Genomic DNA, 17,203 nt, shown 5'->3' on the forward strand with positions numbered 1-17,203 from the left:
AGTTAGGGACATGCTTTTATGTGCAGATGTTTCAGGGATGCAGCAAAGGGCAACTACCACCAAAAAAAATAAAATTAAATTAAAAAAGGCTTGTGGTTTGGAACTGAATAATCCCAAATCCCGTCAACTGATGTTTTGGGGACGGGACTCGCTTTCCTCCATGTCTGCCCTCTAAAGTTTGCCTCTAGCCAAAAATTAAGAGGAAAAGTAGATATTAGTACAAAATAATATTCAAATCATTCCAAGCTCTTCTAATTCATTCTGGGAATTAAATAGTAGCTGAAAAGTCACTGAGAGGCAGAAATCAGGACAGAGCTGAATCACTCAGGATCACTGTTGTACTTGAGTTCTCAGGGGTTAAACCCTCCTGAGAGGAGTAGGAAATGTCTGCATAAGAGCCCATTCATTTCCAGTGGCTACTAAAAAAATTGAGAAAAGATTGACTTCATGCTTTTTTGTGTGTCCTTCTGCCCTTCCAGCCCCACCACCAGGTGCCAGATACCCCAACTTCTTCCCAGCAAAATGGTGAGGAACAGTCTGGCAGAGCTTGCAGATTTTGGCTGAATTGGTGTCATTCCTTTGTTATCTTCTAGAACTGCTAAAGTCAAGGGTTTGGGGACTGTCCCTTTAGGATAACTATGGGTGGGTGAGATTTACTAGGTCTCTCGTGGCTGGAATTTCTGCAGACACTGATCAGAGCATTGGATGCACATCATGGCTCACTGGGAGAGAGTGGAAAATGCACAGGTAATGTCCATGTTGCTAAACTTGTACCAAGAAACACCTCTGAATAAAATATACCAAAGCATCTGCAAGGAGATGCTTCCTAGGCTTTGCTGGGACAAGAGAATACAGTGGAAAATGACCTCCGTTTGAATCAAAACTATTTTTTATAGCGACAAAGCATGCTTTGATCGCTCTATCACCATCCTCCCAGGAGTCATTTGTAAAGTGACAATGTCAACTTTGTAAAGCGACATTCATGAGGAAGACTTCATTTTACTTGTTTGCCAACTCAATTTCCCTTCTTGTCTTGTGGTTCTTTAAGGCTCTATTTATTCAAGAGCATGTCTCTTGTACCGGTATTGAGCTTTGTCGTAACTGATGGGGACACCAGATAGAACTTCCTATTCTGCCTCAAGGGAGGATTCCTCTAACTTCTGCTTAGTGTGCCATGTGAGCCCCACTCTGCTGAATTTTAGTCTGTAAAGGAAGCATCCAGGTGCCCATGAGCAGGGGCCTTCAACCAGATTTAGAGTTCAATCCAGGAGGACTTGGCCTTGATGGAAGCTTATAGGGCAAACCTCAGGCCTATCTGTTCTCAAGAACAGGAGCATGGCCAAACAGTGTTCACTAGCATAAGAAAGAAAAACATCTTGAATAGTGCATTCAGTTTCTTTTTTTGGTAAAGATACTGATGGAAGACCATCACCGTAGGCTGGCCTGGATTTCAAATGAACTAGACCCATTTAGATTTACATATTAGACACTATCATGCTTTAAGATTCAGCCACTGCCCTTAACATTAAGATGCCACTTGAAGGGATGGTGATTTAGGTTTGGCAGATTTTCCTATGATAGTCTCTCATATTTATGAGTGTGTGTGTGTGTGGAGTGGGGAGGTAGTGGGAGGTGTTCAAGCTCTGACTACTCTAACCACTGCTGTAGAATCCCATTCATCTTCTTCCAACAGAATATCTGCTCCTCTCCAACCACACAGATGTGCAACAGCTCTCAAGTTCCTGCTGTTAGATCTTTCCCCATCAATGCTTCTACACAGTGGGTTCAAATGTCTAACTTGAAGCATTGTGAGTACTTGTCCAAAGACTGCCTTGATGAGTGGAACTTGCTTGCAGAGCTGGGGCTGTGGTCACAATGAATGACCCATGCATGTTCATTTTTCTTGTACAGGGTGATGAGAATAGTAATGATAAATGACTGTGAGTGTTATTAAAGCTGCAGATAAGTTAGAAAATGGGTGAGCAATAAAATGTGATTGCAATTTAGCTTATTTCATTGGGCTACCCCATCTTTATCTTCTACCCTTGGACTATGAGTCTAGAAAAAAAGCTCATCACACTAGCCAGTCACAGTGATAAAAAGTGAAATAGGAATCACCGAAACATCCACAATTTTCTATTCTTATAAAGTAAAAAATTTTGAAGTGCTTCTTACTAGGAGAGGAAAGTCTACCCAAAAGGGGAGATGAGGCAAAGTGGACAGTCTCTGCTAATGAAGCATCTGTAGGCTCTTGTGCTACTGTTGGCCAAGTGTACAAGCACACACCAGCCACTCAGCCTCCATCAGACAGGCAACCTTCGAAATTAGTGCTACCTGAGAGAAATACTAAATAATAACTCTTTCTGGCATTTTTAAACTAAATCTCAGAAGTAATGTGGGACACAATTTTGTAGTAGAGTCTCCTTTGTCATCCCATAACTGCTTAATCAGGCCATTCTAAAGCCTTAATTCTTCTCTCTCCCTGCTCTTGATTCAAATCCTATTTCAAATCCATCTGCCTCCAAAGTAATAAACTGAAATTAATATTCCCATGATTTGTGAGTAGCTGAGATCTCTGAGTCTCTGCATCTTCATTTTCATTTCCCTGTCTTTCACATCTCCCTATCTTTCACAACATATTTATATCATATATGACTAGGGGAAAAAAAAGCTTTGTTTGAAGACCCCCTAATTCCTGAGCTCATGTTAAGATCACTTTTATAATCTATGCCTAATGCATTTGGTACATTATAAGGGAGTCTTGGTTTAGCTTTAGTTTTTTGAATATTGATTTTACCCCCTTCCAAGCCTCCAGTAACTAACTGCTTCAGGCATATTGTGAAAGTATATGAGCTTTTCCCTATATTTTAGGGAATGTTAGAATGCTTTAAAAGTAAATTGTTTCTCTGCCAGAATATCTAGCTTCCAAGAAAGATAAGTTGGCTGTGGCCATGGCACTTACCTTGTTTCTAATGAATTTAATTTTGGAATTTCCAAGTGTCAGTGCAGTTTTTGGATACAGAACTGAATTGCTAATTAGTAGAACTAGGTTCTTCTGGTCCAGATTTTATTACTAGCTAGTTGAGTTCCTTTTTCTTATGTTTTATATAAGATGTGAATATGAAAGATGGCTAATTTTCAAATCTTTAAAATTCAGTAATCAAGGAATTTCAGATTCCATAAGATCTATGCAAGAAAAAATTAGGAAAGCTGCATTTTTGATTGACAATTGAAGGTGTAAATCTGGGGACATTCTAGACCCAAAACATTGTTTTTGTTTCCAAAATGGCTCACGAGAAGGGAACACATGCAACCCTAAGTGTCATTTCTACAGATTCTTCAAGTGACTCCTTAAGGAGAGCTTGAGGAATGACGCTGCAGCACTTGTAAAGGAGTGCCATCTAATAAAATGCAGTACTTTTTCTGGAACGGGAATTGATGTTAGCCCCAAGCTGCTCTTCAGTTTTGCTCTCTGTATGACACAAGTAAAACAACAGAGAATAAAGTACCACAGATCTTAAAGTCTGGAGACATAAAATGTGTTAGCACTAGGCAAAATTCTCAGAATTCTCATTTGGAATATGTGCATGTGGATGCGTGTGTGTGTGTTACTTACTATAATTACTTAATTACCAATTCTTCAAAACAGATGACACCGGTTATTCCCAAGATTCATCTTTAAAATAACAGGAGATAGTAATGAAAAGAGGGGTCTCCAGAGAAGGTTTTTAATTATCATATCACTTCATCTGGTAAGTGTTCTGCTCAAGGGCCCAGAAATGTTTGTGCAGGTCTCATTTCACATATTTGTGTATCATTGATTGAAGTCTAAGTCCAGTAAGCCCCCATCACGACTTCATCCTGCCCTCTACACCCTGTACTTCATTTTTAACTCCTCTGTGAAGAGCAGGAGGACCCAAGAGCCTGTGGGCAAAGCTCAGACGGAGCCTGGCAGAGGAAGATGTGGGAGCCCTGGTCCCTTCCCTGAATGTTTGTGCCCAGTCACTCTCTTATGCTTCAGTTTCTTCTGAAGCTCCACTCGCAGAGCTGGTGGAAGGATCAGAGGGAGCCATCAAGCCATACCTCCTGCTCTCTGTGCACTGTAAAGGGGAGAAGAACACAGGCCTCATAGCGCACATGTGGTGAGGGGTCCTTGTCTTCCCCTGGAAGGATGAGGGGGAAAGAGGAGGGACAAGAGAAGAAAAACTTTCATGTCCCCAATTCAAGCCAGCAGCCTGTCATTCGTTTTATTCATGTCCCCAGTTCTTCTTATTCATATTTTTCCACCAGAAAGGAAGACACACAGGAACTGAGATATATAGCAAAAGATGGTGTCTGTGTCCACCTTAGATATTAACAAGCAAGAAAAAAGAAAATAAAGTGATAAAATAGAGAAGAAATAGGTAAAAAGGTAAACTTATACTTGAGTCTGTGTGTATGAGGAGGTGTGTGCATACATGTATCCAATGTGTTCTGTGGTGGTAAAAGCACGTTTTTACAGCATAGAGGTGAGGCGCTGCCTCCTTACTCAGTGGGCCCTGTGAGCATAGGTTCTTGGCAAAACACAATCAGCTTTTGCATATTAAAGGTAGCCTGTGCTACTGCATGTCAATTTTCCCTCGTTTTCTTAAGGAATGGCATAGGAAGATGAGAGAATATGAATCAGGGAGCCAAAAGATGCATTCTAGCCCAAACGCAGCCTCAGGGCTGCTGCGGGACCTGCAGCAGATCCCTGAATGTCTCAGGGCCTCGATTTCCCAGTTGGCACAGTGTATGCTGGGCAAGTTGGTCTCAGAAGGGCTCCAGAGATCTGAAATCTCCTGGGCCTCCTTCTGCATTCTTCTGTAATTCATATCTATTTCCTGAAATAAGAAAAAGTCCATATTTGAAGCCAAGGAAAAGTCTTTGGCAAGTGTTGGCCTTGTGGGAAAAAAAGATGTGTTTCTACTCACACTCAACTAGGAAAACTCCCTTTTTTTCAGCAGGATAAAGACATGGAAAGCTAGCATTCTCCAACCTTTGGATGTGAGGCTCTTCTTTGAGAAACTGAAGAAAGTATACAGACACACTCTTAAAAAAAAAGTAATGCAAATGGAAAGAAGTACAAATGCACAGAATGCTCTAGATAGTCCCAGATGGCCTAGGGACTATTTCAAACTTACCAGTGAGCTCCAGTTAAACCCTGCTGTGAAGTTTCACCTTTGTTTGTTCTTATAGATTGCTTGCATTTTCCACATACACTTGATAAGAATTGCATTCTACATGCTTCTGATCTTTAAATAAACAAAATGCAAGGCACTCTCTGGAATCAACCAGGGAGTCCCCTATGGATTATAGCCCATCATTTAGAAATCAAACTCATAACGATCTAATGGCACAAGCTCATTACACCTGAACTCTTTCTGTTGACTGATTCTTCTTAATATATGCCCCTGACTCTGACAATTACACCAGTTTAGGTAAAACCAAAACTGTTTGTGCATTTATTTGTAATAGTTAGGGGTTAGGACTCTTTCTGTCAGCCAAATAGCTCGTAGTGCACCCTGAGTCAAGAAAATAAAATCAACTGTTTTCCCCCCCGCTCCTGTTAGGCCTAAGGTAGTCAGGACAGTCTACAGGGGTAGTTCATCCTTCTTAATAACATTTTCTCCCTTATGTCCTGGGTACAAGATGCCCCCTCCAAGGGTGAAACATTTTTTTCATCTACTAGGCATTTGATTGAGCCAACACCAGTACAATACATGTATAAGAGGGTAAGACAAACCAATTGTGCAGCCCCAATTCTGAACTGGGAGATCAATACCCCACAGTGTAATTCCCTCATCAGCAGTAATCACCCTCTATGACAGCAACACAAGGGAGCTAGGTTCATTACAACGTGTTTGCTGCCACTTCTCTCACATACCTCCACACTGCTATTTCACCATAGTTCAGACACCCTCACCCCTGACCATGTTTGTGTTAAGTCATGTCTCTTTTCCAAGCTATATGTAGGTTCATTCTTCCAAACCTTGGCACACTGGGAGCATCTATATTTATGTCTCATCATTGCCTGTCTTCAAAAATATAAAACTGTGATCAGGCAGGTGGAATCCTTGGCGTAGGGTTCTCTGGGCATGAAGTCCAAATCTGTGAGTAGGAGCCTAGGTTGTTTTCATTAACAAACATAGCTGTGTTAAGGCACATCCCTAAGCTATCAATGAGAAACTATTTCTGACTAAATAACCCACTAACTTAACTCATCCAGTTCATCTTTAGTTACATTTTTCCATACACTTTCTTTTATCTTTTTTCTCTTCCTCACTCCCATCCTCCAGTACAGCCTACCTTTGCACTAACAACCTGAGAAACAAGATAGAAGAACCAATTTGGAAAAAAAAAAAAAAAACAACTCAGTTTTACAAGGTTGTTTTAATACCCTTTTATTTACATGTGGCATTTAGAGAGTAACATTATGAGTTAGAGGAAAGCTGTTTGACCTGGTTGAACTATATCTTGGACTATCTATTACTAATACCTTGAGTTCGACATGCAGTGCCCTGAACTACACATCAGCCCAGACAATGTTCCAGAGCTTAGTTGACATCTGAGGCAGTCCTGGTCTGCATGTTACATCAATAGATCCAAGCAACTTTGTTAACCTTAGTCCGGGTAGTTGGCTGGACTCAGGCACATTCTTCACCTTTAGCCATCTAATAAATAAACCAGATTAGCTGCATGAACAGAACAACTAACAAAGAAGCTCCAGGTACCATTTCTTCAAAAGTCCCTTGAGGGGTGATGTCTGCAACATGGCTGATCGTATGTCCATGTTGTACATAAAACCCTTCAAAAACATTTACCATCCATCCATAGAGGAAAAGAAAGTGCCTTTGTGGGAGCTGTGGAATCCAACACCATATGTCAAGGGACTGGGCAAAGTCTTGCCCACCTGTGCATTGGACAATAATCATACAGACCTCAGTCCTGGCTGTCGACCCTGCAGTGGTCCCTGAACCAGCTGCAGCCCCTCTCAGCCACATTCCAGAAGTGCCTGGAGAATGCTGTCTTACACAATAAACCACACACTCGACAGCCTTTGCAGAAGTCCAGGTTCCCAGCAGAGAAGTTCCAGCACAGCATTAGAGCTAAAATTAGAATGTGGATGTTTTGGTGAAGGAAAGAGGAATAGTGTTACTTTACCTGTGTAACTCATCCTCCAAGGCAGCATAGCTGAGTGCCAAGTAAGACATTCTCAGCCCATGATTTTTTTTTTTTTAATTTCGGGGGAACATAAGAATGTATGAGTGAGCACTGGCTTCCCCAGGTGTGTGTAATGTTGTCAAAGAGGCTCAATTCTCCCTTGCTCCATCCAGAATGCTTAACCATGGCCTGCATGACTTGGAGGCTGGGAGAAGGTAGGAGAGTGACAGAGAGGAGTTCCGGAAGGCACTGAAAGAGACATGAATCCTGAATCCTACGAATTGGTTGCCTACTCCAGCAACCAATCCTACTCCAAGAACCCTACTCCAGCAAGAAGCCTTCCCATGAGCTGCCACTGATGCCTTACTCATGGATTGTTCAACTGGCCTCTGGTTGCTCTGTCATTTGGCATGACTCACCTGCATACCCCCACTTCTTGACCAGCTCTTTGTGTGTGCTCCTGACATCGGAAAGAAAGATGACTAGCGAGCAGGCACAGAATATCAGCCCAAATCTCAGGACCAGGGAGAAACCATAAACTTGAGTTCTGTGACACTGTTGGGAGAGCAAAAGGGAGGCATTAGCATGTGGCCTGGTCTATCATAGAGAAAGCAAACAAGCTTAAGAACTCTGCCACTGGAAAACAGAAGTGTGCAGCTGGCATATCCATAAAAGGTCTGTGAAAGCCTCTGAATTCTTAGCAGAGTTAACAGAAGGTATTTCTCTCCCAAAGCAATTTGGTGAAGACTGGAGGGGTAACTGCTACTGCAAATGTGAAAAGAGCAACGCAAGACTTCCAGGAACAGTTTAAAAATTAAGAAAACATGACACAACCAAAGAATCACAATCATGCTCTAGTAACCTACCCCCAAAGACATGGAATTTTGTAATTTTCCTGATAAAGTATTCAAAATATCTATTTTAAAGAAGCTCAGTGAGTTATAAGAAAACATAGAAAGACAAATTAATGAAGTCAGGAAAACAATACACAAACAAAATTTAAAATTTGACAAAGAGCTTGAATCATAAAAAAGAAGCAAATGAAATTCTAAAGAATAAAATGAATGAAATATCAAATGCAATAGGGGCCATCAACATCAAAATGAATCAAACAGAAGGAAGAATCTGTGAATCAGAAGGCAGAATCTGTGAAATTATCCAGTCAGAAGGGAACAAAGGAAAAACTATTAAGAGTAAAGAAAGTCTACATGATCTATGAAATACCATCATAAGAAGCAACCTGCATTTTATTGGTTTCACAGAAGAAGAGAGGGAGAGGAGAACAGAAACTTAAATAAATAATGGCGCAGAACTTCCCAAACCTGAGGAGACATTTGGATATCCAAGTTCATGAAGCTCCACAGGTCACCAAACAAACTCAACTTAAAGAGACCATCACCAAGACATGCTATAAAAAAAAAAAAAAAAAAAAAAAAAAAAAAAAAAAAACCCTGTCTAATCAAAGACAAAAAGAGAATCTTAAAAGAAGCAAGAAAAAAGATGTTTTTAATTTACAAGAGAACCCCCATAAGGCTATAGGTGAATTTCTCAACAGAAACTACAGGCCGAGAGAGAGAGAGAGAGAGAGAGAGGTTATATTCAAAATAATAAAAGTAAAAGAAAAAACATTGCACACAAAGAATTCTTGATTCAGTAAAGTTGTCCTTTAGAAATGAGAGATAAATACTTTCCAAGACAAACCAAAACTGAGGGAGTTCAGCACCACTAGACCTGCCTTATAAGAAATTCTAAAAGGAGTTTGTCAAGCTGAAGTAAAATTACACTAATTAATAACATGGAAACATATACAATATACAAAACACCAGTAAAGGTAGGTATATAGTCAAGTTCAGGATACTCTAGTACTGTCATATGGTAGGATGTTAACCACTTAGTTATAATATAAAATTAAAATATCTATAGTAAAATAATATGTGAATGAATACATAGTATAAGAGAGGCAAATTCTGACATCAAAAATATAAAAATGGAAGTAAAAAAGTAGAGTGTTTTTATTCAAAGTTAAGTTGCTAGCATAAAATAGACTGTTATTTCTACAACATGTTTTATGTTATCCTCATGGTAACCTCAAAGCAAAATCCTGCAGTAGATATACAAAAGATATAGAGAAGGGAATCTAAGTACACCACTGCAGAAAATCATCAATATACAAAGTAAGGCATGACAGAGGGAGAAAAAAATAAGCAAACTACAAAAACATCAGAAAACACTAAGATGGTATTAGTACATCTTTACCTATGACTAATTACCGTTAATGTAAATGGATTAAATTTTCAAAATCAACATGCATAGACTGGATGGATGGGTATGAAAACAGAAGCCAATTATATACTGCCTATAAGAGACTTACTTCAGCTTTAAGAATATACATAGGCTCAAAGTGAAGAGATATAAAAAGATATTCCATACAAGTGGAAACCAAAAGAGAGCAGGAGTTGCTATGCTTACTTATATTAAACAAAATAGACTAAAGCCAAAACCTATAACAAGAACAAAGATAGTCATTATATAATGACAAAGGCGTCAATTTATCAAGAGGATATAAAAATCATAAGTATATAGGTACCCAACACCAGAACACCCAAATATATTAAGCAAATACTAACAGGTTTGAAGGGGGAAATAGACAACTATCGAATGATAGTTGGGGACATCAATATGCTTTCAACAAAGGATTGGATAGGTCATCCAGACAGAAAATCAACGAGAAAATGTTGGTCTTGAACTATATGTCAGCCAAATTGAACTAACAAACATATATATAACATTCTATTCAACAGTATAGGAAACACATTCTTCTCAAGTGCACATGGAACATTCTTCAGGATCGGTCATATGACATGTCACAAAGTAAGTCTTACCAAATTTAAGATTAAAATTATACCAAGTATCTTTTGTGACCTCAATTGTATGAAACTAAAAATCAAATACAGGAAAAAGGCTGGAAATTAAACAACTATGTGGAAATTAAACAACACTGCTGAACAACCAATGGGTTAAAGATGAAGTCAAAAGAAAAAAAAATTAAATCTTGAAATAAATGAGAATGGAAACACAACATACCAAAACTTATGGGATGCAGCAAAAGAAAGAAGGAAGTTTATGGTGATAAATGCCTACATTAAGAAAAAAGAAAGATCTAAAAAAAAAAAAAACCTAACTTCATATCTCAAGGAAATAAAAAAGCAGAAGAGAATCAACACACAGTTAGCATAAGGAAGGGAATAATAAATATTGGAGCAGAAATAAATGACACAGAGAACAGAAAAAACATAGAAAAGAGCAACAAAACTATGAGTTATTTTTAAGAAAGATTTTTAAAATGTCAAACTTTTAGCTATACTAAGAAAAAAAGAGAGAGACTCAAATAACTAAAATAAAAATGAAAAAGACTAATACAACTATTCTCAAAAACTATAAGCTAATCAAATTCAAGAGTACATTAAAATAATCATACACCATGATCCACTGGGATTTATCCCTGGGGTGTAAGGATGGTTTAATATATGCAATCAATAAATATTGCCCTGGCTGGTGTAGCTCATTGGATTGAGTATGGGCCTGTGAACCAAAGGGTTGTTAGTTTAGTTCTCAGTCAAGGCACAAGCCTGGGTTGTGGGCCAGATCCCCAGTAGGGGGTCTCAAGAGGGAACCACACATTGATGTTTTTCTCCCTCTCTTTTTCCTTTCCTTCCCTTCCCCTCTATCTAAAAATAAATAAATAAAATCTTTTAAAAATAAATAAATATGATATACCACATAGTAAAATGAAAATTTTAGTAAAATCATATAATTACCCCAAAAGATGCAAAATAAATAAAAAATATAGCACTTTTATGATAATGCCTCTCAACAAATTGGGTATAGAAGAGATATATTTCAACATAATAAAGCCATATATTAGAAGCCCACAGCTAACATTATATTCAATGGTCAAATGTTAACAGCTTATACACTAAGTTCAGAAATAAGACTAGAGTACCCACTCTCACCATCTTATTCAGCATAGTACTGAAAATCTTATCCAGAGCAACCAGGCAAAAAAATGAAAGAAAATGCATCCAAATTGGGAAGGAAGATGTAACATTTATATTGTTTGTATGGAACTACAGAAGACCCCAAATTCCAAGGCAATCTTGAGAAAGAACAAAGTATCACAATTCTTGATTTCAAACTATATTAAAAAGCTATAATAATCAAAATAACATGGTACCAGCATTAAAAAAGAGGCGCATAAATCATGGAATTGGAAGCTCAGAAACAAATCTTTACCTATGTAGTCAACTAATATTTGACAAGGAAATCAACAATAGTCAAAGGGGAAAGGATAGTCTCTTCAATAAATGATGTTGGGAAAGCTGGACATCTACATGCAGAATAAAATTAGACCTGTATCTTACAAAACTCAAAGGAAATTAAATTGAAATAGATTAAAGCCTTGAACACAATACCTAAAACCATAAAACTCCTAGAAGAAAACATGAAAAAATGTCCTTCACGTTGGTCTCGGCAATCAGTTTGGAGATGAGACCAGGAGCACAAGCAACAGAAGCAAAAATAAACAAATGAGACTACATTGAAAAGCTAAAAACCTGTATAGCAAAAGAAACAATCAAAAAAATGAAAAAGTAACCAACAAAATGGGGGGAAATGTTGGCAAAACGTATATCTGACAAGGACTTAACATAGAAATATATAAAGAACTCATACAATTCAATAGTAAAAATATACATCGGTTTTAAAAAATGGGTGGAGGAACTGAATAGACATTTTGCCAAAGAAAGCATGTAAGTGGTCAAAATGTACATGAAAATGTGCTCAACATTACTAATCATCAGGGGAATGCAAATCAAAACCAAAATGAGATATCACCTCATATGTGTTAGAGTGGCTATTATCACAAAGATAAGAGAGAGTAGGTGCTGGCAAAGATATGGAGAAAAGGGGACCCTGAGACAATATTGGTGGAATATAAACTGGTACAGTCACTACAGAAAGCAGTATGGAGTTTTCTCAAAAAAATTAAAAGTAGAACTACCATGTGATCCAGCATTTCCACTGCTGAATATATATTTAAAGAAGTGAAATCAGGATCTTGAAGAGATATCTGCACTTTTGTGTTCACTACAGCATTATTTACAATAACCAAGACATGAAAAGAATCTATGCGTCTGTCTATGGATAAATGGATAAAAAAGATATTTTATATATACACCTATGTGTACATATGTATATAAATGCATATATGTGTATGTGCATATACACACACATATATATGTAATTCAGCTATGAGAAAGAAGAAAATCCTGCCATTTGTGACATCATGGATTGGTCTTAAAGGCATTATGCTAAGGGAAATAAGCCAGACAGAGAAAGGCAACTACAATACCACTTACACGTGGTCTAACAAAGCTCGTAGAAACAGAGAGCGGTCTCCGGGAGCTGGAAGGTGGGGTAAATGGGATGTTGGGCACAGGGCACAAACTTCCAGTTGTACGATAAGTTCTGGGGATCCAACATACAGCGTGGTGACTATAATTAACAATACTGTCTGCTGTACTTGAAAGTTGCTAAGAAAATAAATCTTACATGTTTTACCACAGAAAAGAGATGGTAATTATGTGAAGTGATGGAGGTGTTAACTAACCCTACTCTGGTAATCATTTAGTAATACGCAGTTATGTCACATTATCATATTGTATGCCTTAAATATACACAATATTATATGTCAGTTTTATCTGAGTAAAGTTCAGGTGTGTATTGCCTTAAGAGAAAGAGGGGGTCACAGTAAACTCCAGGTTCCCAACAGATAGTGCTTTCTGGCATAAAAGGTACTCAGCACAGACTCACCAAAAGTCCTCACTTCAACACTGATACTCTGCAAGCACTTTAAAACGCTCTTTGGGAATGTTAGGACTCCACAAAGAGTTGAAAGAGGAATTCAATAGATTTTTGAGGTTGCTGACCTACTTAACTTTATGTAAGGACTTTTCTCAATCCAATTATTTTCCTTATATTTCTGAATCACATTGTCTTCTTTCTGGTGCATCTATTTGTATGGGTAAACAAGTACCTTTCTAGAAATCAATGCATAGCCACCAATCAGGAGAAAAATAATTACACTTGGAACTGGATACAAAACCTGCCCTCTTTGCAGGTTTTGTAAAGTTTACTGTGACCCCTTCTTTCTCTTAAATTAAGTACATGGATTAATTTATTCCCCACTATGTATTGGGGACCTAATATATTCCAGAACTTGTATTAGGGCTGGAGATAAAACATTGAGCAAAACAGAAATTATATTTCCTAAGATATTTCTAGATGGGGGGCGAGGTAAGTAATAAAAATCTCTCTGTCTCCCCCCTCTGTCTCTCTCTCACACACACATATACAGACATACACTATAAATGTGTTCTGCACAGGTTGCTATGAACACATGTAACATGAAGAACCATCAGGAGTCCACGAGGTATTCCTGAGGAAGTGAGACCACAGTTGATCCACTAAGGATGAGAAGGAGTTACCTGTGCAGGTTGGAGGAGAGAGTGGGTAAGGACACATATATAGATACTGTGGCTTCCCTGAAGCCAGAGGGAAGACCACCATTACAGAGAAACCCTTCATGTACAACTTTAATCTTCTCATATATATCATTTTAATTGGTTACTGTTTCTTTCAGGTATGGGGAATCTTCATACATACAGTTGAATGCAAGCCAGTATAACTGCCAATTATCTTACACACACATTTACACACGAAATTCTCCAACTTGAATGCAGCACATCTGAACGAGTCTCTGAAGACATACCTATCAATTCAGAATTTCCAAAGCAAGGGCCACGGGACGTGTATTCTAAACAAATTCCCCAGGTGATCTCTCAAAAATGAATTAATCCAAAACAAAACACGTGGTTCTTCCAATTGTCTTTATCTCCATAAATGGCACCATAAAACTTGACTCAAATCAAAAACCTAGGATTTATCCAGGCCTTCCTCTCCCTCGTCATCCCCACACAATCCATCAGAAAGTTGCATCATTTCCACTGTGGATTAAATATGTGTCCAGTTCTCTCAGACTTTCATACCACCTTCCTCAAGCCCCGGTTATTGCTCTAACTACTCTACCATAGTCCCTAACCATTCCACCACAGCCCCCAATGGGCCTCTGTTTCCTACTTTGTCCACATAGCTGCTGAGGTGATATTAAACAAGCAAGCACACACACAAAACCTATCATTCCACAGCCCATTTGTAGCTTTTGACTCACTTTAAATTAATTAATCCAGACGACTCTCCCTTGGGGTAAGGGCTTCTTGGACTCTAATTTACTGGTCCCTATGCCCAGTCACAGGGAGCACACAAGGTCACTAGAGGTGCAGCCAGGATATTAACCAGGGGTCTTACTCTGAAGCCTGTAAGCTCAGGCTCTGAGCTATAAACCACCTTCAGTAAATACCATTTTTATTGAATTGTAAGATGCACACTGTTTCACTTAAACAATTTTGGAATTGAAGTCATGCCTTGCAATCAATGGCATGTCAGTTTAATTGGTATCATTTTCCTTGTGGTACATAAAATAACAGCATGCCTTACCACTGAGGGCTCTTAGAGTTGGTGAAATGCAGTATTTGTTGAATGAATGGGTGGGAGCAGGTCAGGGGGCCTGCCCTGGGCATCTCTGCTTTAGTTTCTGCATCCAGGGGAACAACACATGCACAATACTTTGAATCCTTTGGAAAAAATCAGTAGGGACCTATATAACTATTCTTAAAGCCACCAATTATTTATGGCTCCAATTAATTATGTTTTCACATACTTAATTTAAAAAACAAAGAGAAAGTTACATTCGGGTAACCTGCCCTTTGCTTAACATTTCTGGATGATTACTAAACATTTACAAACAAATATTTCTTCCCAACTGCTATTGTGAGATCTTTTAAGTCATTCAGCTCATCCCATTTCACATCCTTCTATGTAGTTTGAGCAAATGGTCCTAATTTTAGTCACCATTATCATGCTTTTCTGTGAGTTACACACTTCTAAATATAGCCCAGTGTCGTCCTGTGTTAAAAGAAAATCTTCATCAGGTAGATATGATTCCTGACTCTCTATTGGTTTGCACGCATTTTATTTGTTACTTTATGTGGATGATGTGGATTTGGGGGCTTATAGCATCAGGATCAGTGAATGAGGAATATCTACCTATACAATCGTACACCCGTAAAAGTATTAAAAATAAAAATGTATACTCACCTCTTCTTTGTAGTTTAAGAAGTACTTTTGCACACTGCATCTCATTTAATTCTCTTTAAACCTCTCCATAACTATGTACAGAGAGACACAGCCTTCTGTACTCTGCATCTTCACAATTATCTGTCTCTGTGAACACTCTCTGGGCTCTGAAATGACTACTTTACACATGTCAAACGTCGTGAATTAGCCAAGGAGACACTGGGTCACGTATCCCAGCAAATTCTGGAAGTGCTCTTCAGAGTGGTAATGAGCCTGCATCTGCAGAACAGAGCTTACCAACATGGGTTCCATGCCCCCGACATACAAAGACTGGGTCAGAGAAAAGGGCCCGGGCAACTAGAACCCCCGAGCGAGTATCTAATTGTGAACAGCTTTGTCCGTTTATCCTCGTATCCTCGTATAACACCTGTTCTCTGTGTGCTATGACACATACAAGGTTGAGACACACTGCAGATGTCTTAGCAGGTTCACCCTTCCATCTGGGCCCCATCCATCTGGCATGCTTCCCCGCACATGTCCACAGGGTGCCCATACGCTGGTCCATATGAGGAAGGCGCTGCGGAGCCGTGGCGTGTATGGCCCGCACGGCTCGTGCTGTGGCCCCGCATCTCCGCTACACACATGCTAAGACTCACTCACCATTCAAGTCAAATGTTGCCTCCTCCCCAAAGATCCTGTACCTCCTCAGGGCCTTTGAAACGCCTTGGGGCTCTGGAACATTTCTAGAGGATCTCTGGGGAACTAAAACTCAGAGTAAAAAATACTGGGAAACCCTTTGTCTCACAGCTCCTGCTGTCCCAGGGACTCAAAGGCACTTCCACGGACTCCTCCTTCTGCCAAGACAAATTTCCTGGGTGAGATTTCCAGGTGAGCTGCATAGTGCTAGGGGAAGGTGCATGGCTGAAACAGTCTCTGCAGTCAAGCCTGCACTGTGGAATTTCGAGCAAGACAGATGGTTAAAGCCCATGGATAGATACAACGTGCCTATTGGCTCTTATGTAAAACGGTATTAGCAGCCCAGCCGTTAAACAGAGCTGTAATGCCAGAGGCCCCAACACCCTCCAGGAGCCCACAACCTCTGGGAGTTTTTACCTTCAATTCCATTTAAATCCAAGAGGCTTTCCTACTGCTGCCAGCTCCAGAGCTACTGCTGAGGCTCAGGGAGAAGCTGTTATGAAAAGCCAAGGCTGTTGCTAAGCAAAGGAAGTCTCAGGGAGGCGACTGACAGAGCAAAAGCAACACCTGCTTAAACTGAAACTGACATGAGCGCTCCCCTCAGCTTTAAACTGCTTTTGTAAGGGTTAGAGTTCCATCCGTGAATATTGAAAAGGAGATAAGCATAGAAAATCACAGTTCCTCCAGATAGGCATTTCCTTAGCAATTGGGCAAACCAGGAAGATAAGCAAATGGTGTTTGGGTATTGGGCAATTTGAGGGTCCTCAGCATATTTTTAGTGCCCTGGCACCCTGTGTGCATTGTTGGGGACAGGCAGACTGTGTGGAGGAGGCAGATCCAGTACCTTACCATCTTCCACCATCCTCATCCAGCAAAAATCATCCATGGAGGAAAAATGGCTTCTTCCTGGTCAGGAGGCTTTTAGACCCTGATTGTAAGAGTGCGGGGTTCTTGACATCTCAAGTTTGGGTGATTTTGAACCAGAGGAGCCCAGAAGCATCAGTCATCAGGGCTGTTTTCCTTTGGGAGCCCCTAGCACGGGCTCAGTACTATTCCAGGTGTGCTGGGAGAT

This window comes from Desmodus rotundus, chromosome 7 (assembly GCF_022682495.2).
Source record: "Desmodus rotundus isolate HL8 chromosome 7, HLdesRot8A.1, whole genome shotgun sequence".
Taxonomy (NCBI): domain Eukaryota; kingdom Metazoa; phylum Chordata; class Mammalia; order Chiroptera; family Phyllostomidae; genus Desmodus; species Desmodus rotundus.